This window comes from Rhinolophus hipposideros (genome assembly GCF_964194185.1).
Source record: "Rhinolophus hipposideros genome assembly, chromosome: 4".
Lineage (NCBI taxonomy): Eukaryota > Metazoa > Chordata > Mammalia > Chiroptera > Rhinolophidae > Rhinolophus > Rhinolophus hipposideros.
The window spans coordinates 53,577,932-53,598,713 of NC_138050.1; the positions used below are offsets into that span (position 1 = coordinate 53,577,932).

The 20,782-nt window shown below is 41.2% G+C and overlaps 1 protein-coding gene across 1 annotated transcript in view; it reads right to left on the reverse strand.

Moving 5' to 3' along the window:
- The window catches only part of COL4A2 (collagen type IV alpha 2 chain), a 183,423-nt gene that overhangs the window by 75,088 nt on the left and 87,553 nt on the right, over positions 1-20,782 (reverse strand). The window lies entirely within an intron of this gene.

Sequence of the window (20,782 nt, forward strand, 5' to 3'; positions counted from 1 at the left end):
TATACTGCATTCAGGTATCAAAATGTTCCCCGGATGTTTAAGTGATTAGATAATCCCTTCTTTGGTTCACACACACACACAGAAAAAAAGTAAATGGTTTCTGAAACATATAAAAATGTATGTCCATATTCACAGGATGGCTGTTATTAAAAAAAAAAGAATGAAAACGATGTGTTGATGACGATATGAGAATTGGGAACCCCTGTGCAGTGTTGGTGGGAATGTAAAATTATATAGCAATCATGGAAAACAGTATGGTGGTTCCTCAAAAAATCAAAAATATAATTACCATATGATCCAGCAATTCCACTTCTGGGATGATACTCAAAAAACTGAAAGCAGAGACTTAAACAGATATTTCTACACCCATGTTCACTGTAGCATTTTTTACAATAGCCAAAAGGTGGAAGAAAAGTGTCCATCCACAGATGAATGGATAAACAAAATGCGGTTCATCCATACATAGACTGTTATTCACCTTAAAAAGGAAGGAAATTCTGACACATGCCACAACATGAATGAATCTTGAGGCCATTATGTTAAGTGCAATAAGCCAGTCACAAAAAGGCAAAGACTGTGTGATTTCACTCATATGAGGTTCCTAGAGTCATCAGATTCATAGAGACAGAATGGAGGTTGCCAGAGGCTGGGGGAGAGGAAATGGGGAATCCTTGTTTAGTGGTACAGAGTTTCAGTTTGGGAAGATGAAAAAGATCTGGAGGTGGAAGGTGGTGATGTGTGCACAACAATGGGAATGTACTTAAATGCGACTGAAATGTATAAAAATGGTTAAGATGGTCAATTTTATGTTACGTATGTATTACCACAATAAAAATAAAAAAGATTAAAAAGGGGTTCTAGCTCTCTTATTAATGGACTAATTTATGTATTATAGTTATGTTTTAATGAACCTCAGGTTAGCTTAAATTAATGGACTAATTTATGTATTATAGTTATGTTTTAATGAACCTCAGGTTAAAAAAAGAAGCCTCTATGTCTTGATTACTCTTTAAATGATGAATCTGCTGTTTATTCATCATACAGAATCCTCATTTGCCAAGTCCTATTTGGTTTTACATTTCAAATTCTTACCTTGCCTTTAGACTGAGTGGGGACTGAGCCATTATTTCTAGTCTAGTTTTCCATTGCCTGTAAGTAACCTTTCCTATATAAACTGTGTGGCTAAAAAGTTTGTTTGTCTTTACAGAATGTTTATAATCTCTCTGCAACATTCCACGCAACAGAGGTGAAGCGAACAACTTCAAATGCAGCCCACGCTCCAGTATTAATGTCACAGATCATTGGCATAGAGGGGTATGGGGAGACCTTGCCTTTGGATTTCATTATCATTCCTACGCTGCCCTTTAGATATCGGATCCCAGGTGTGGAGGAAGCAGCTAAGACATTTCTTTGGGGTGGGAGATACGGTGGATGAGAGCAATCCCAAAGCTTGGGATACCTGCCTCCTCAGACAAAGGGGAGTTTTGGGAAGCCCCCTCAGGCCTTCCTGTGGGCAAGGTCAGAGTCTTAGAGATGGTGGGTTCTCCTGCTCTCCCCTCCATATGTTCCAGAAGAGTCCAGTCAATGAAGAAATCAGCAAATACTCACCCAGAGTAGCCTGACTGCAAGCATCTCAGGTCGCAGTGAAGCCAACGTATGAACTATTTTTGAAGAATGGGATAAAAGTGGGGCTATCGCCATTGTTTGTTTCTGACTAGTTGAGGAGAATTACGGTCAAAGACAGACAGCCCTGGCCTTGGTGCACAATATCCCAGGCTCATTCTAGTCTAATTCCAGTCAGGTGTCTTAGTATCCTACATTTGCTCTAAGTTTGGGAACGATAACGTGCTTTGATTCTGATTTTTATGGATATTTCTCAGTAGTACTTATCTTGGTTTTGTTTGTGGTTTTGTTAGAATATAGCCTTCTTGTGATGACACACCATGCCTCCAAGCCTTCCAGTTCCCCTGTTCATGGTGAGGCTTATCAGTGTTTACAGGGGGCATCCTTTGGGGCATAAAATGTTCCTTATCAGCACTGTTGTTTTTACGGTCCATAAACGACATCTCCATCTGGGGGGATTACTGTACAGAGCCAATGGAGGGAAACATCTGCTAAGAACTGAAAGGGAATGTATGCGTCTTAATGATGAAAAGCCACATTCCTGCCTTGCACTCATTAACCTTTCTTCAATTCTCTTTGATGGGGAAAGTGACTAACGGTACCACGTACTCTTTTTCCTTCCATGTTCAGTAACTTTTATGCCTTGAATGGGAAGCCTGACTTTTGGAATAAAACTCTAATCTTTCGTTTTCTGGATCATGCTGTCACTTTTTTTTTTTATTGAGGTGAAATTCCCATAACATAAAACTAACCATTTTTTTTTGTTTTGTTTTTTTAAAACTAACCATTTTAAAGTGACTTCTAGTACATACAGAATGTCCTCTCTCCACCACCTCTATGTAGTTCCAAAACATTTTCATTACCCCGAAAGGAAACCTCATGCCCACTGAGCAGTCACTCTCCCATTCTCCCCCACGTCCAGTCTCTGGAAACCACTAATCTGTTTTTGGTTTCTACAGATTTATCCATTCTTGCTATTTCATATTAATGAAATCATATACTATGTGATCATGATATATGACCTTTTGTGTCTGGCTTCTTTCACTTAACATAAATTTTTGGAGGTTTACCCATGTTGTAGCATATGTCAGTACTTCCTTCATTTTTATGGCTGAATAATATTCCATTGTATGGATAGACCACAATTTGTTGTGAATAGTGCTATGAACATGCATGTACAATTACTTGAGCACCTGTTTTCAGTTCTCTTGGATATATAACTAGAAGTGGAATTGCGGGATCCTGTGGTAATTCTATGTTTAATTTTTAGAGGAACTGCCATACAGTGTTCTACACTGGCTGCACTATTTTACATTCCCTCCAACAGGGTGTGAGGGTTCCAAATTTCTCCATATTCCTGCCAACAATGGTTATTTTCCATTAAAAAATTATAGCCATCCTGATGGATGTGAAATTAGTGTCATTCTAAAGAGCTCATCTTGAGCTTTGACCGATGGAATTTCACAAAATTCCACCGAGTTTCCTGGAAGGGCCAGGAAGAGTCTGGAGAGAATCAGAGTTATATCCTCCTCCTCTGGGACTGAACCCTTAGTCTTGCCCCAGTGAAAACCCTGTGTTGCTGGGACTAAATGGACATTTACGTCATAGTCCAAAGACCTTTGTATGCATGTTTTGGTCATCAGGGACTGAGATTTTCCCTAGGATATCTTGCCCATGCGGGCATCTAATGTGTAAAGAACAGTTGGAATGGTCTGGTAAATGAAAAGGATTTCCCTCTGTGCTAATCATCATCATTATCAACTTCCATCATCAGTTGAAAAGCCCAAATCGGAAAAGTTATTTCCATCTTCTTTCCTTTTGTAGTAAGTCATGTTAAAAATAAAAATGACCCCAGAAACAGTAGGACTTTAGTTTAAATGTCTTTGCATAAATCTAAAAAGCTCCTAAATTTCTAAAGCTCCTAAAATTCCTGCAATATACTCAATAAAAGTATTCCCACAAAATGTTTCTTAAAAGCCAACAGACCCTACCCCCACCAGAGACTTGGATTCATATAGATACATTACTTCCTAGGAAACAGGATAATGAAAAGTGTCATTTAATTGTGTATCTTCTGGGATGAAGCACTGCTGCAGGTTTTTATAAAACGCCTTATTTTATTTTATCCCTATGACAAATGCATAAAGTAGGCATCTCCCCCACTGTGAGAGGAGAGAAAATTTGGGCTCGGGCTTGGGAAGGTTCCGTAGGGAGAGCTGACTATTATGCAGTTAGGTCTGGGGCTCTGAAGCCTTCCATCTTCTGTCACACCCCTGAAGTCCGCGGGCAGCATCAGGTACCCGGGGGCTCGTGAGACACGCAGAGTCTCAGGCCTGGACCAGACCTCTTGACCTGCATTGAACAGGAGCTTCAGGACGTGTCTTAGAACAGTGAAGTTTGAAGTTTGAGTAAGACCCCAGCTTCTTTCCCTTGCTGATGTTCTTATGGGAGGACAGATATCTTTTAATAAGAAAAATCTCTTAAGCATGAAGTTGAATCCCAGAAGAAAGGTTGGGCTTCCTGAGTCACGCAGAGGAAAATCTAATATTTATGCCCGTTAAATACTATTTCTAATTAAATTTTATTGGTCTTATGCTTCCACAAGTCCAAGATCTCTGTAACAAGACAGAATGAACTTTGATCACTTTTAGGAGGGAAGGTTGCACAATGCCTCTCCCTTTTTGAAATCATCACTGGAGTATGTGTGGGATATCCAGGGTCAGTTTTGGAAGCCAAGGTCTGAAAAATTGGATAGAATGACTCCAGATTTGAATATACATTGCTTAAATACCACAGTGGTGGTGAGAATGCACTTAAAAGTCCTGAGACACTTACTAAGCTTTTATGAATTTGCAATTTTCACTTTTAAGAAAAGGGGCAAAATATAATCGGTATTTATACATGCAAAATAACTCGACAACTTCACTCTCTAAAATAAAACTAGACGACCAATGATTAATTAGGGCCCCAAGAAATTTCACATTCAGGCAACGCCAAGGTGGTGCCTACTTCTGTTCAGAGTTTATTAACCTTAAAATTTGCCTTGGGTAAAGGAATAAAAAAAAACTTCATTTATCAGGGAAAGATAAGGAGAGATGTTTCTAAGGATAAAAGCTGCTTCATTGCACATCAGGATTTTTAATCTATAGTACAGTATTTTCCAGGTAGAACACGAATAAGCTTTTCATGACTTACTGGCCAACATCTGAATAGTAGGAAATCCCTTCTTCCTAAGTTTACTCTTCCTGTCTCGCATTTTACGGGCACTGTGAGCCCCACCAGACACCACACATCCTCTGTAGTCTCCTGGGCAGCCCCTCCCTTCCTTGGCTGTTGGCAACGTGTTCCAGACCTTCCGGGCCTTCTGATGCTGCAATTCTTGGTGGCTCTCAGGGGATTCCAGCCTAACTCTTAGCTTATCCTGTGAGCTGTTCACACACATTCGAAAATATATAAAATGGCCCCAAAGGCAGGAAGGGCTACTTTTTAGAATCCAGGAGGACAATTCCTTCATCTAAAATTTAGAATTAGTCACCATTCTTCGGGATGGTCATTAGCCTTTGCAAGCAATTTTTGTATCACCATAATAGGATGCATTAACACCATATTTCAAGCTAATAATAATGTGAAGGTAGTATTTGAACAGTACATTACCTATATAATAAATATCAGTAAATAATGGGCAACTGGCCTAGTCCATGCAAAACAGACAGAGCTGATGCTAAATCAGCCACATTTTTACCTACAGCTTCTTATTTAATATATAATCAAACATTAGCCCCACCTCAAATTAAGGATTTATTCCAAATTAAGGATTCCACTTACATGAGGCAGAATTATATCGGCTCTTGGAATTCCCATTCTCTAAAATTATCTGACACAAATTGTAGGACTAGTGTCAATATAAAGGAAAAAACATCCACATGTACAGAAACAACCCTTGATCCCACCTCTCTCCATTACAAACATTTAGTCAAAATGTATCACCGACCTAAATCAAAGAGGTAAAACTCCAATACTTCGAGGAAAATATAGAGAAGAATCTTTGTGACTCTGCATTGGCAAAGATTTCTTAGATGAGATACAAAAATCACAAGCCATAAAAGAAAAAAAGGTAAGACTAAAAAAGTTTGATCTTCAACAGATACTGTCAAAAATAAAAAGCAGGCTATACACCGGGAAAAATATTTACAAAACACATATCTGATACATACTTTTATCCAGAATGGAAAGAACTCCCAGAAATTATAAGGAAATAAACAACCCAACCAAAAAAAAAAAAAAAAAAAAAAACTGGGTAAAAGATTTGAACTGACCCTTCACCAAAGGTGATGTACGGATGGAAAAATAAGCCCATGAAAAAATGTTAAACATAGCTGGTCTGTCCTTAGGGAAAGTGAATTAAATCCACAATAAGATATAATTGCAACCTACTAGAAAGGATAACACACACACAGAGAAAACACTGGCAATGCCAAGTGCTGGAGAGGATGCAGAGAAAGTGGGACTCTCATTCACTGCTGGTGGGAATGTGAAATGCGGCAGCTACCTTGGAAAAGCTAGGCGGCTTCTTACAAAGTTAAACATACACTTGCCATAAGCCGTGTAGGTAAATGTTCACACTGGTTTAATTTACTTTAGTGAAAAACTGGAGACAACCTGAGTGTCCATCTGCTGATGAATGGGTAAACAAATGTGATACATTCATCAAGTCAAATCCTAGTCAGCAATATATAAGGAAGAAACTATCTGATGTGCGCAACGAGGATGAATCTCAAAAGCATCATGCAGCCAGACACAAAGGCTCCCGTCCTATTTATATGATATTATGCTATTATCCTATTTATATGACATTTTAGAGAAGGCAACACTGGGAACAGAAAACACACTAGTGGTTGCCAGGGGTGGAGGTGAAGGGAGGAGACGGACTGAAAAGGGCACAAGGAAACTTTTGGGGTCATGGACTTGTTTTATAGCAGAATTTGGGTGGTGAGAGACAGCTGTACACATTTGTCAGTGTTCATTGAGTTATATGTAAATTATGCCTCCATAAACTTGACCTAAAAACAACCCACCAACTGAAAAAAAGAAGTTTGGTGAAGGCAAAGATTAAGAAGACAAGCCCTGTAGTTCTTAGGCACGTCGCATATGACCAAATCTGTGTCATACACGTACACTCTTACTAGTGAATTTATATGATAGATAATATTTAGAAAAAGAAGAAGAGGGGACAGTTTAAAAATTAAAAGAACATTTAGCCGTTTTTAAAAAGACATCTGACAGGGAAATGAACAAATCTGAAGAAACCAAGACCTTATTTCCTTGTCTAGAATCTGGTCTATTTTAGTGTGGTCCTGACAGAAATTAGAACCATCCAGCACACAGCCCATAGGACAGCAGAGCTGGAAGTGGGTCAGGAATAAATTAGATACATGAGTGAAAACTAAGCCTAAAATGTCACTGGTTTCCATTCTGCATGATCTTCATAAGAAACAAAAATCAATAGGTCACCGATAATTCTGAGATGCTATTGTATAGTTTTATCTGAAATGATTTTACTTGGATAGATTTACATATTAAAGCACAGAAAAATGGATCATCTCTTCTTCTCCACCCATTGGTCCAATAAGTCTGAAAACCTCTGCTCCTTATTCTAAAAATAAGGCAGCACATGGGCAAGTCCCACTCAATGGCTGTTAGCCCAATGTGAGGCTAAGCTTTTTATAGTCTGGACATGATTTTGTTTGGCATATGTTGGAAAAACTGATTTTCTGGGAAAGCCTTTCATTGCCTCTGTGCTTGCAGCAATAAATACATTTCGTTTGCCTAAATGTGAATTGTTGCCTAACAGATTGACTTGATTTCCTAAGTCTTCTGTCCTCCAAGAAGACATGGAGTTGAGTGTGGATGAGCCAGGGCCTCTCAGAGCACAGACAGCAGTGGAGAAATGAGCAGGAAGAAGCAGATTCTGGGGCACTCCGAGGACTGTGGTTTTCAGGCCTTCCATTAAGTATGAAATGCTCTAACTTAGGAGCTGTCAACATGAACTACAATATCAGTCAGCACCATCATCAAATAGCCTGTACGTCATCATGAGCTGGCTAACAATACAGGTTGGCTTCGGGCTACACTTACGCAATAGAAAGTGACCACTACAATAGGCAGCAGCTTCTGAGTTACCCAAATCTCAAAGCTAAAGGTAATTAAAAGAGTTAGCTGTCCATATGTATGGCCTCATTACAGACTATTAATTTTCATGTGCCAACTGCATGTGCTGATATTTCACTAATGTTCTTAGGTCATGCTCTTAGGTTATATTCAAGTGTGACACGACTCACAGTAGTGATTGTGTGTTCTAATGACTCTGTGTTTCTGTCATTGCCCAGTGAGGAGCTCTCTAGATACAGTGATCGGCCAACAGCCCCGGGGAAGGCTGCCTACAGATGGAAGGAGAGAGAAGACATATCCGTGAGCACGGCCTTCCAAATATTGGCCTCCCTGCTGAGATTATCAACCAGGCTGAAAATCTTTGAGAGTGACATTTTAATATCTGTGGCAAAGACCAGGAATGGGACCAGCAGTTATATCTACTTTGCATTTAGACTAAACATAGTCATATGAAAGAAAAATATTCTCGAGGTTGGCATTATATGGAGCTGGTCTGCTATGAAAAAAGAAATTGGCTAACAACAAAAACGTTAAGTACAAGAGAAGGTTCCAACTTGGCTGTGGTACCCAGATGTTTTTCATGTTAATCTTTATTTAAAATGCTCCTAAATAGGACAAATTTTAACTAGAGCTCCAAATTCTCTGTCATCAGGAAAAGGTGTGACTACTACTCTCCCTCTTTTCCTCTCCCTTCTCTTCCTCCTTCCTTGGCTTTCACCTACTTATCTGTTATTTTATACTCACTAAAGTTATTTAATGTTTTCAATGCTTTTATAAGATTTTAATTTATTTTTAAATTTACATATAATAAAACCCACTTTTTTGGTTTATAGGTCTGTGAGTTTTGACAAGCGCTCTGAGTTGCATCAGCCCATTCTCTGAGCTGCCCCTTTGTTGTCCACTCCCTCTCCCCCAACTTGGTCAATCACTGGTCTTTCTCCAGCCTGATAGTTTTGCCTCTTCCAGATTATCATACAATAATCATACGAGTAGAATCATACAGTATGACATCTTTTGAGTCTGACTTCTTTCACTCAATGGAATGCATCTGAGATTCACCCGCCCTGTTTCGTGAAGCAACAGTTTGTTCCTTTGTATTGTTGAGGAGTGTTTTGTTGTATTCCAGTACCACAATTTGTTTATCCATTCACTTGTTGAAGGACATTTGAATTGCTTCCAGTTTTTGGTGAATATGAATTGAGCTGCTATAAACATTCATGTATGTTTTTTATATTGTGTGGGTATGTGTTTTTGTAAATACCCCATACTGGGATTATCATCTGGTAAGAGTATGTTGAACTTTATTAAAAAGTTGCAGAACCATTTTCCAGTCTGGCTGTTCCATTTTGCATCCCCACCAGCAACATGCTAGAGATGCTGATGCTTGTCAGCACTTGGTGTTGTCATGGTGTCCTCTTAGCCATCTCCTAGGTCTGCAGTGCTAACGCCTTGTGGTTTTAATCTCATTCCTCTTAATGAGCACAGTTTCTCTATTTCTGCTATCCTACATCCAGTTCAGGGTTCAGAGTTCCCACTGAGGGCATCATTATTACCGCTGCTGCCATATCCTTTTGCTATGAGAAACAATGGCCTGGCCCCTGTCAGACCCGTCACACAGTGGGGTGGAGCGACAGTGGTTTGCTCAGCCAGTGGGACTGTCACCACAGTCCTCTCCCCTCTGCTCCTCTCCATAATGACAAACAAACCATAGTCAGCTCCTTCACAAACACGTGAATCTGTGAAGAAACAACTTTCACAAACTTGTTTCAGGGCAGAAGGGCCCTGAAGGGAAGTGAACCAGCACGAACCAGATGGACATCAGGTCTGAAAAATGATCCCACAGCAACATGCCTCAAAGGCAGGGACTCACAAGGATGATCTTTGATGGGGCCAGAACATTACCTTGAACTTCTATAGAGTTCGGGGAGGGGGAAGAGATAATTTTAAAAAATTTCTACTGTACAGAAATTAAAGCAATTCAACTCCTAAATTCTCATCTAGTGTACGGATTTCATTGTATTTTGGATAAAAACTTATTCCCTTCTCATACAGTATTGTACAAAATACATGCCTATCTTTCTGGTATAGGAATATCATCCTCATTCTCTAGCAAGATTCTTACAGGGAAGAATAACAGCCATTTAAAATTAGACCAACATAACAGCAGTTTTCAAATTTACATCTCTGCTCTTCATCATTGATAACCCAGTACTTTCCCGAAGGCTTCATAAAGTATCAGATTTGGAAAGGACTACAGAGAGATATTAGAGAAAGGCCTCAGACCAGCAGCAGTAGTATCTCCCGAAGCTCATTAGCAATGAGGGTCCTCAGACCACCAAAACCCACTGAATCGACTCAGCATCTTAACAAGATGCCAGGTGATTTGAGTGGGCCTCAAAACTTGAGAAAATCGCTCTAGAAATGGTCCATGTCCCAGGATTGGTCTTGGCTGACTGTCAAAACATCAATTGTGGGGAGTCTCAGACCTCAAGAATTCTGGTTTAGCTGTTTGGGGGGGTGGGGAGAGGAGAAGAGGAGCCTGGAAATTTATATTTTTAACAAGCTCTCTAAGCAATTCAGACTCATAGGCAGGTTTGGGAGCCGGAAAACAATTCTCCAACAGGACAGGTGAGGAACAGTCCAGGTAGGTGAAGGGTGTCACCCACAGTTCTGCTGACCCTCCACCCAGGAGCGCATCACATTGCTTCTGAGAGCACTCCGTCGGCTGCCTGGGCTGGTCAGGATGACTCACCACTGCTGACCCTCCGAGGGCTTCTTGTGTTTGTGAGATGCACGTAGGGGCTTCTAAGACTCCCCTCTGGCTTTGACATACACGGATGGCTCCATTTCCCCCATGCAGAGAGGATTACATAAATTTCCCAATGGTGGAGGGGAACTGTGGCCCAGCAAAATGTCTTAGGATGAAATTTCCCTGTATTTTCAGCATTTGTAACATTTTTCCTTCCAAAGATTAAAGAAGAAAACTCCTAAAGGTCAGTGACCTTATTCTGGTGATTTAAAAAACATGTGTGAGTCCATACACCCTGCAGCAGGGCCTGTCCCAGCTCACGGGGGTTGGCTGTGGATCTGGTGGCTCCTCTAGCCAGTCTCTGGAGACTCCCAAGGACCCCAAATCCCTACTGTTCATTTCAAAGGGAGCTGAGGCTTAGCCGAGCTCTGGAACAGACAGTTCCATAGAGCATAACAATTTTCGGCAGTTCTCTTATCCCTTGTAGTAGCATTTCTTTTTCTGAAAAAATTATCCATTCTCTTCAACAAAATATGAGACATTTCTCATTTTTTTAAAAAAACCCTAACTAATCCACCCCAAATCCCAAGATTGCCTAAACTTAAGTCACTCAAAGATTTCAGAGAAAGAACTATGTTTTGTCTCTTGTGAGGAAAAACTGGAAGTGGCTTTCTAACAATGCAAATGACAAAATAGAATCAGTGATGAGTTCAAAACAATGGACGAAGTTATGCATTTAAGTTTAGATGAACCCTCAGAAGAGAAGCCTGGCTTGCAGCAAGGTGGGGGCTGATGGGAGACAGAGGCCTGTTTTCCAGGGAGGTGAGCGCAGCCTAATGCCCAGAGCCTTACATCCGATGGAGGTCTCTGTGGTCACCGAACGGGTCATTGTGTCCACTGTCTTATCCTAGAGGACCATGTAAGCCCTGAGGGCCAGTGGTTCCATCGGATGCATTCCTCGAGTCGTATGAAGTAGGAGCTTCCATTCTGGGTTTTAGCTTGATGCGCCCACCTTCCCACACCTGTATATTCTGCTCTGGGCTAACCAAGCTCCTGACAATTGGGCTCTTGTACCGAAGGGCCTTTGCACATGTCTGCCCTCATTGGCTGATGACTCCCAGGGGCTCTAGAGGGTGTGGCTCAAGCCTCTCTGGGGACATTTTCCTGACCCTGAAAGGAGATTAGGTGCTCCCTCAGCGTGCTTCTACCATAGCACTTGCTTCTGTCATGTGCTGTATGTTGGGACCACGCCTTAAGCTTCTGTCTCCATCATCTCTCACAGCATTTGGAATACGGGATGAGCTCAACAACTGTTTGTTAAGGAAATGAATTACAGTGCTGCGATTACCCAGTTCTGCCTGACTCCAAAATTCAGGTTCTTCCCACATGGAAATGGAAGGCCAGAGTCACCTATTTTTCGACCATTTTTATGTCCATTTTATAATGCGTTCACGATCTCTGAAGCACTTCTGAACCCAGCTTCAGCAGATCACACTGTGGAAGGCTACCACCCTCTTGTTCTGTCTCCCCACCTCCCACACCATTCCTTAAGTCACCCTAATATGTCAAAATATGTCACCCACAACCTCTTCTCTAATCTCTGTGCCAGATCTGTGGGATTTCTGATTGCTGGTTCTGCCCAATGATCTGGTTTTATCTGTCTGCGTTGTCTGAGAGAATGCTTTCCAGGCCTTTAAAATGGAATCATAAAAAAGGACCACCCAGGCTTGTGGAAAGGAGTGCCAGACCTATCAAAACTGTGCTTAGGATCTGATAGAGAAATAAGACATCATCTGCTGAAATCAGGAGATAAGAAATGAGGCAAGGGTTTTGGAATGCCAGGACTCCCTCCTCCAGATTTAGTTCTGGTAATATTTGAACCAAGATGTTCAGAGATAAGCCAAACATGCTTAAGCCTTTTATTGAAACTACCGTTACTCAGGAGGGTTAAAGGGTATGGAGAAAATGGGAGAGTTTGCCAACATGAGTCTGTGAAAAGGCTGTGACAGGAAGATTTTCAACGCTTACTGGCTGTCTCTGTTTCAAAATAGAATTTTAACTTTCTATCAAGAAAAGATACCTTATTACCTTTTATATTCCGGGTTTGAGGAAAGCAGAGACTAGAAGGAATATCTTGCAGTTCTTGTGGTCAACACTAGGTGGCAGTCAGTTGTGCTCTTTGGGAACAAAAAGTCTTCAGACAGACTTGCAATGTCAAAAATGTTCTGATTGTTTTGGGATCTGATGACTGCGCCCCCCCCCCCCCCGCCCCCGGCCAATGGAACAGAGGGCAGGACCCCCAGTTGTCATGGGGACCTAATCTCCTCTGGGGACAATTCTGATGAAAATTTTGACTGCAGAATTTCCATAGTGTCTAAAAAGCATATCAAATTTCATTGTTCTTTTTATAGGGTTATTGAATTAATTCAATAATTAATTACTGTATGATTCCCTTTCGTTTTGACTGGCTCAGAGGAATGTGTTCTAAATGGATATAGATATGTAAAGATCTGTTAGATCCAGACCCAGCACAGGGTTTCAAGTAATAGCGATTGAAAATTGGATTCGATCCCTGTCCGGGACTAAATTATAAGAGCAACTAATATTTCTAGACTAGAGCATCTACTGTTTGGAGCACGGTCTAATAGAAAACTGAGTTCTTTAATCCCCACAGCACCTCTATGAGGTATGTACTGTCTTTATAATCATTTTATGGGTGAGGAAATTGAGGCACAGAGTAATGTGGGTCACTCAGCTGGCTTGGAAAGGAGGGGATTCTCAGCTTTCCAGAAAAGTTCCAGAGGGCATTGTCACTGTGCATATGAACTTTCCTTGAGTGATGAGTATGACTTTGGACCCTGAACATGTCTTTTTGACTAATCTTCATGAAGCTATAATCAAGCCCAAAGTAGATGGGAAAATTGACAAAAATAAACAGATGTGTGTTTGGGGTTCATGGAAATCCATATAAAACAGAGCCAGTCACAATCCTGCAGTGATTATCTAAGAACGTGCTTCTCTGCTTTAATCCAACCGCTGCTCAATTGTGGCCATTTCATGGCTCATTAATCCCCCCTCTGCTAGAAAGTGAAGGGGACAGAGAGAGAAGGTGAAACTTAAACAAGTCAATTCTGTTACTTTTTAGCAACTCTGGTCAAAAGGTATGCAAGGATGGCCCAGGGTCCCGGCTGCAGACTAACACACCGAACTATCAAACTACTCTGGTGGAATAGTTAGACATATCTCATAATCTATGTTTTCTCTGGTTTCCATTAACAGATTTTTTTGGTTGTTGAAGAAAGATTGTTGTGTTGGAAAGATTTCTGAAGGGTTGTGGACTTTTAAAATTTATTTTATGGTAGAAAGATTGAATTGTTAAGTACTTCCCGAACATAGGGTTTAGCTAGATCTTTGAGAGAATAGATTTTTTAAATACAGGGAAGTTGCTGGAAAATCAAGTGCACACCTGCTGGGAGAACAAGTTCATTTGGGGAAAAGGCCATGAAGGCTAAGAAGACTGGGTAGGTGGAGGTAAGCCTAACATAAGCAATGCAGAGCCACTGGAACTCTCCTGGAGAGAAGAAGAAAAAATGTCAGAATGGATGGCTCTTTGGTTGTGAACAACATAAAAAAGGTATAAACGGGACTTTTAATTTGACGTTGGGAGAGACATTATGAGACAGAGAATGTTAGGTGTTTCCTAGAGTAAGTGTGAGAGAAAAAGAATCCTTGAAAGAGATGCTGCTGCAGGAAATGGATGAGAAGATGGTGGGGGGGAACTCGTGGATGGAAGGGTTTTAGTGAGGTGGCTGAGATGTTCGCACCAGAGGCAGAAGTCTATAAATCAGGTGGTGACGAGACTTCCATGTTACTTAACCATATGGGGTTGTCCAAGAATGAAGAGATTCTGGTGGTCTACAAATGACCAGAGTCATATTTGTGTAGCCCTGGAAGACACCCTCAGGATGTCAGAATCACTGGAAGGTACCTAGACATATATTTGATTACGGACACATGAAATTATAAGCTTTGGAGCAACTCCTAGAGAAAGATCTAGTCCAACTTTGAACGTGATGACTACGGGGCCTGGATCAGGTAACACGGCGGGTCAGTGGTGACCAGCCTGATATTCTAGTTCATTAATTTTTCATATTCCATGTTGCCTTGGAAGTTTTATAGTGAGAAAGGTTAAATGGCAGACAGTAAAGCCAGGTCAAAATTCAGTCTTCCTCATTTACATCTTTCAAAGTATTTAATGTTTTGGAAATTGAGCCATGAAATAGTTTTGCAAAGATAGTATGAATAATAACACGTAGTGCACGGGTGAAAGTTCACTGCCTAGCAGTGCTGCCAAATGGCAATATTCATGGGCCACGGAGTGGGCGTGAGCTGAGGGCTTTAGCCCCTGGTCAGGGTTAAATCCAGTTAACAAAGGGCTGGTCCTCATTATCATGTTTGACACAGCAGATGGCTATCTGGACATCCTGGACTTCCCTCTTAAGACGCCCCAGTTTATAGTGATTATTTGGACGGACACTGAACACACATCCGCAATTAAAAAAAGAACAACAAACCACGAGAAATTGATCTTTTTTCAGTCTGGTGGAAAGATAATGGATGGCTCATTTGTCCAGACATGAAACCCAAGGTCCTGGGCAAGAGGAAACCAAGTGACATTAACATCCATTCCAGAGAAGTGACTCAGCTGGTGCACTGTTCTCATGACAGGGGGTGAAAACAACCTCCAGAACATTCATTCTTCTCAATGACATTTGTTGTCAGAAAGATAAATAGCAGTTTTCACCCATAAAACGAAAGGCAAAACCCAAATACAGCTGCATTTCCAAGGCTACACTTATTCCTGACATGCTTCTTGTACATTTGAGGGTCTACAAAGATCTTACATCATATATGACAAGCAAAGACGCACATGGCTCGTTTAATAAACAGGGAGCAGTTATGGAGAGAGTTAAAGTATAGACCTTGACTAGGGTTGTGATTAACATGGTAAATTCTTGTTTTGTCTGGGAGTAGACTATCCATATTGTGGTTGATCAATCACAAGTTAGGAGTTCAGCTTCTTATGTGGGATTATCCCCAGAAAGCCTTACCCATGTTGCTCTGCATGTGTGTGTGTGTGTGTGTGTGTGTGTGTGTGTGTGTGTGTCTTGTTCTTCATCACCATCATGATCTTCTGGGTTTATCCTACTTTGTGATGTGCACCCAGGCAGGAGCAACTCCAGGGAGGGTGTCTGGAGTTTTCTCTCTGCACCTGTGTGCCAGCCACATGGAAAACCTTTCACACTAAAACATTCTTCCTCACTCCAAAAAGATCTGTGATCCAACACATGGCCCATGCATGGTACTTTGTAGGGCTGGCCCTTTATAAACCAGTGGTGATGCCAATCACCTCTGACTCACCACTGACAGGGAAGAGAGAAATGGCAGAAGTCGGGGAGACCAACTGCTGGATGAAACTTTTCCCCAGTTGCCCTGACGTTGCCTCTCAGCGTGTGGTTTTGTTACTTTTTGGGATGTGGCATGATTGGTAGCACTTTTTTCTGTATTCTGATAGGACACAAACATATTCCAAAGCTACTTCCTATCTTCTATTCACACCTTTAATCGGGGCACATGGTTTCTGTCTGGGCACTTTGACAAACTCTCCCTTTGATGGTCAGCAACAATATAATTCCCACCGTTGAGGGCCTTTTGCAGCCTTCGAGATCCTTACCGCACCCAGCATCGTGGTCTCTCCTTCTTTCTTCAGACTCCTCTCTTGAATGTTGGTTCCCTGAGGGGTTCTTTGCACACCTCTGACTTATCTTACTTGGCTTCCTTCCCTGATTTCTATTCTGTAAAAGACTGCTTTTTCTTTGTTTTGTTTTTGTTTTGTTTTTTTTTGGTGGGGGGTTGTCATTAGCTCTTCTTTTCCTAGGCACTCTTGAGGTGCGCTCTTGTTCACTCTAAATTGTATCAGGGAATGATGTGGGCAGGAGACTCCTATCTCCCTGCTGGGCATCTCTAACTAGATACCCCCAGACACCTCAGATTCAGCATGCCTAAAGGTGACTTTCTCAACACATTTTCTCCAGCTCTGCTCCCAGCAAGAACCAAAGAACAGCAACCACCCCCTTCAGCTTCTCTGCCCCTCACTCATTTCATAGCAATACATTCATCTATACTCCTAACCTACAATGATGGGCACACTGTTGGCTCCTTCTCACACTGCACCCCTCGGCCCACAGCTAACATGGCCGCCTTTCAGTTTCATCTCCTCCCCACTCCTTTATTTTGGTCATGGGATCTCTCCCTTCCTCAGTTCTTACTGTGTCCATAAGCAAATGAAATCGTACGCAGTATATCTCTGCCAACATACTGGCATGTTGCTGGTTACACTGTAACTTCTTTAAGACCAGACAGCATGCAAGTCTTCAAAGTATATTCCTAGGACTGTGCAGTAACCTGCAGCCAATGATCACTTGGTGAATACACTGCTTCTCCCTACGTCCGCGTAGATCAAGGAAGCCATAACTGTCTACAGAGATATCTGCTTCTGCAGGCCTCTTACAGATTTCTCTGATTTCAGACACACTGCTGGTTGTGAATGACAATTTACTGTCTGGTTTACATCTGGGATTTATGGTCAATGCTGTAGTAGATTTACTAGCTGCTCAGTTCGGCAGTGATTTTTTTTTTTTGAGCCAAATATTCTTTGTCATGCAAAACAGTAGCACTTTCTTGGAAGCCATCATCTAACATGCCAGAAAAGAATGCAGGAGGCAGAAACTTGACCACTAAAAGGCTGGCATGGTTTTTCCTTCTCAGAGTGTTTAATCAGAAAATTATTTCCAACTACAAATGGATTTTGATTTCTTTAGCTGCTTTTCAGCTCACCCTCCCAAGTTCATGCCCAGAGACCACAAAAAGGTACCGAGTTGGCCCTGGCTTGCTTCTGAGAATTTCTCTGGGAAGACACTGATTGACAGAATGACCAAAAGCCACCTGCTGGTGGGCAGAGACATCAGTCTCTCTCCTCTTCTGAAAAAATCCAGAGACCAAAAACCAAAGGGGAAAAAATGAGGTGATTTCAAATGATCTATCAATTATTCAACTGGACCTCGTTCAACTCCATAGTCACAGATGCCATCTCTCTGAATAAAAAAGGGTGCTATGTTCATCTGAACAGAGAAGAGAAGCAGGAGTATGAGTCTGGAGTGCAGGATGGGGTCCTGGATGGCTCACGCCTGTGACTTTGAGAGGTCATCAAGTTCTTTAGCCCATCCCCTTGTCTAGGGTGAAGGTCTCCTCTGGTAAAGTTCTATACTCCTCTAGGAAAATGTTGGGCGGTGAGGGAGACTGGTCTGGGAGTCGATTCAGGCAGTGGGAAGGGGCTGAAAGGTGGCAGTCCCAATCCGATGCTCCCTGCTGGGAATCCCTCCTAGCAGACATTTCCGGCACACATACATAAAACCCCAGGCATCCACATTGCCTGGACCTCGAGAGACTCTACATCATGAGTCCCACCCTTCCCCAGCACCTCTACGGTATCCGTCATCGTTTATTCCCTGCTGGTCCTCTGAACAAAGACCATTTTTCCAATCACAATTCACCTCTTTGATCTCTGACATAATGTGCCGTGTTTGGATTTTACAGGAATTTTATAATTTCTGCAGCCCACATCTCCCCCAGCTCCCAGCCTCTTCCAGCTCTCTCTTGTAAACCCCTTGTTTAAAATGCTCTTGAGTCCCTGAGGCATCTGACACTGCGGACGTCTCCTTTGTGGGGATAACTGCCTTTTGCTCTCCCCCTGCCTCTCTACTGCTTGTTCTCCCTGTTCTTTCAGGGGTTTCTTTCCCAGCTCCTGAAAAGGTGCAGCTCCTAGAACCCCACCCATTGCCCATTCTCTTCCCACAGCACACACTCAATGGTGAGCCCATCCAAGGGGCATCCCGAGTGACATAGCTGCTCCTGCTCGGCATCACACGGGACACGCACACCCATCCCAGCACATGCCACACCTTACGTCTTGGCTAGAAGACTGTCCTGCTCTCTCCTCAGCAAGGTGGTGCCTGTTGAGGGGGCGGCAGCTGTGCCTTATTCAAACGTGCCGTCTAACCCACACCACTGTCCCGCACGCAGTGGGCGGCAGCGTGTTCGCTGAATAAATGAATGATTAAAACATATTGATTTTTTTCAAGTCTTGCATTCTACAGAAAGAGCAGAATCTTCAAATATGCATTCAGATTGGAAGAGCTCTACTGACCCAGAAAGTTTATCTTAAAAAGGCAATTAGCTTACGGTTAATAATATAATAACTGTACAGCGATGGATAGTTACTAGACATCATGGCAATCACTTTGTAAGGTATATTATATAAATGTCAAATCACTATGCTGTCCACCTCAAATGAACATAATATTGCATGTCAACTATAATTGAAAGAATAAAAAATATGACAAAAACAATTAGCTTACCTAAAAGAAATCAAAATACATCATTATTATATGTTTTGCTACCATGTACTTTGGTGCTGTGCACAGTAACTGATTCTCAGAGCTGCAAGAGATCTTTCAAAACACTAGTCATATCAAGTGAGTGAATTGACTTGGGTAGACTGAAATGAGCACAACAAAGTTCAAGTTGCAATGAAACTGAGCTACTTAGAAAGGCACAGAGCTGAACCATTTTCCTGAAACAAAACGTGAACTTGGAAGAAGCTTTTAAAAAATAAGTTTTGCTTGTTTTAGTTCCCATGTGCAGGCAAATATACAAACAAAACCCCATTGTCTCTTCTAAACATATCAGATTAAGTTCCCTTGAATTTCTATAACAAATACCTCCATGAAATTTGTATGACATATGCTGTACTTCATGTTACTGTAATTACTATATCATTCATTTAAAAAGACACAGAGCATACTAAAATGATTTGGTTGGATTCCCTTGAGCAAAGCGAAAGCTAACACTGAAAAACTCCCAAGGCGACCCTACCTACAAACTAGGTTTTAGTTTTGACAATGCTTCTACCTGTAAACTTGTTCTCTGCTTCTCCCTTGCCCCCCGACTAACAGTGGGTAATCAGCACACATCTATGGAATAAATAAATAAATAATGAATTTATAATAAAAGGCAAAATTGAACAACTGTTTGGATGGAACAGTCAGTTACAAAACCGAGTATTGCTAACTCAATGGTTAGGAAAAAAATTGGAAATGTGTGGGTGTGTTCTCAAGGTCTTAGAAAAATTCAGGAAGTCCAGCAGATGTTTTCTGTTAAGAGGCGTTGGAAGCCCCAAGAGCTACATCTGCTTTTTTTTTTTTTTTAATATAAGTTTATTTGTGAGACTATGTTTTTCCCTCTTAAATAGTTCTCTGCTAAAACTTACAAAAGGGCATGCTGGCCAAAGTCTTGAACTCTTGAGGTTTCAATGAGTAACTCAGAATATGTGCACATGAACATGAAAATCCCTATAGGAAGCAGAAACCGAGGTCAATCATTTAAAACACTTTATTTTCTAAATAATTCTTTTCTCTTATTTACTTAAGCAGAATTAGGGCTTTTTCTTTATTCTAATTGATTATAAATAGTACAATGCAGGTTTCAGTAGTTACATTTTCCTCCTTTGGAAAATGATATAATAGTCATAATGATAATTATCCTGTGTGTGTGTGTGTGTGTGTGTGTGTGTGTGTTTGACATAAACATTGACAAATGAGGAGCATATTCAAGGATCCAGAGATCAAGTTAGAGAAGAATATTTAAAATATTGGGATTTCTGTTCTCTATAATTTTCAATTAATAGTTAAATACCTATGGAATGGTGCTTTTCTTACTGCAGTTGTTTTGTTCATCAAGTTTTGAGTTATGAAAGCTGAGCGGCAACTCTTCTCCTAGTTCCATTTTGCATGATATTGTCGGGGGAGAGGGACAAAAGTTTCCATTTGATTAAAGTTGCAAAAGCCATGAAGGGAATTAACGCTCAGAAAACATCTAAAATCTTATTTAAATTTCTCATCTGCTCAGGAACTTTCCCATTTTTATTACTTACACAAATTTGTCTCCAAAAGGTTTACAAAAGATTAGGTTTCCGTAACAAACATGCACTATCTGAATGCGTTAGAATGGAAGTTACTATCCTGGTTGGCTAGTTAACGAGGCCGCAGGAATCGCTGGCATACAAGTTTTATTAAAGTTTAGAAACGCAGCTGGCAGCATGTTTTGGAGAATTTGTCTGATTAC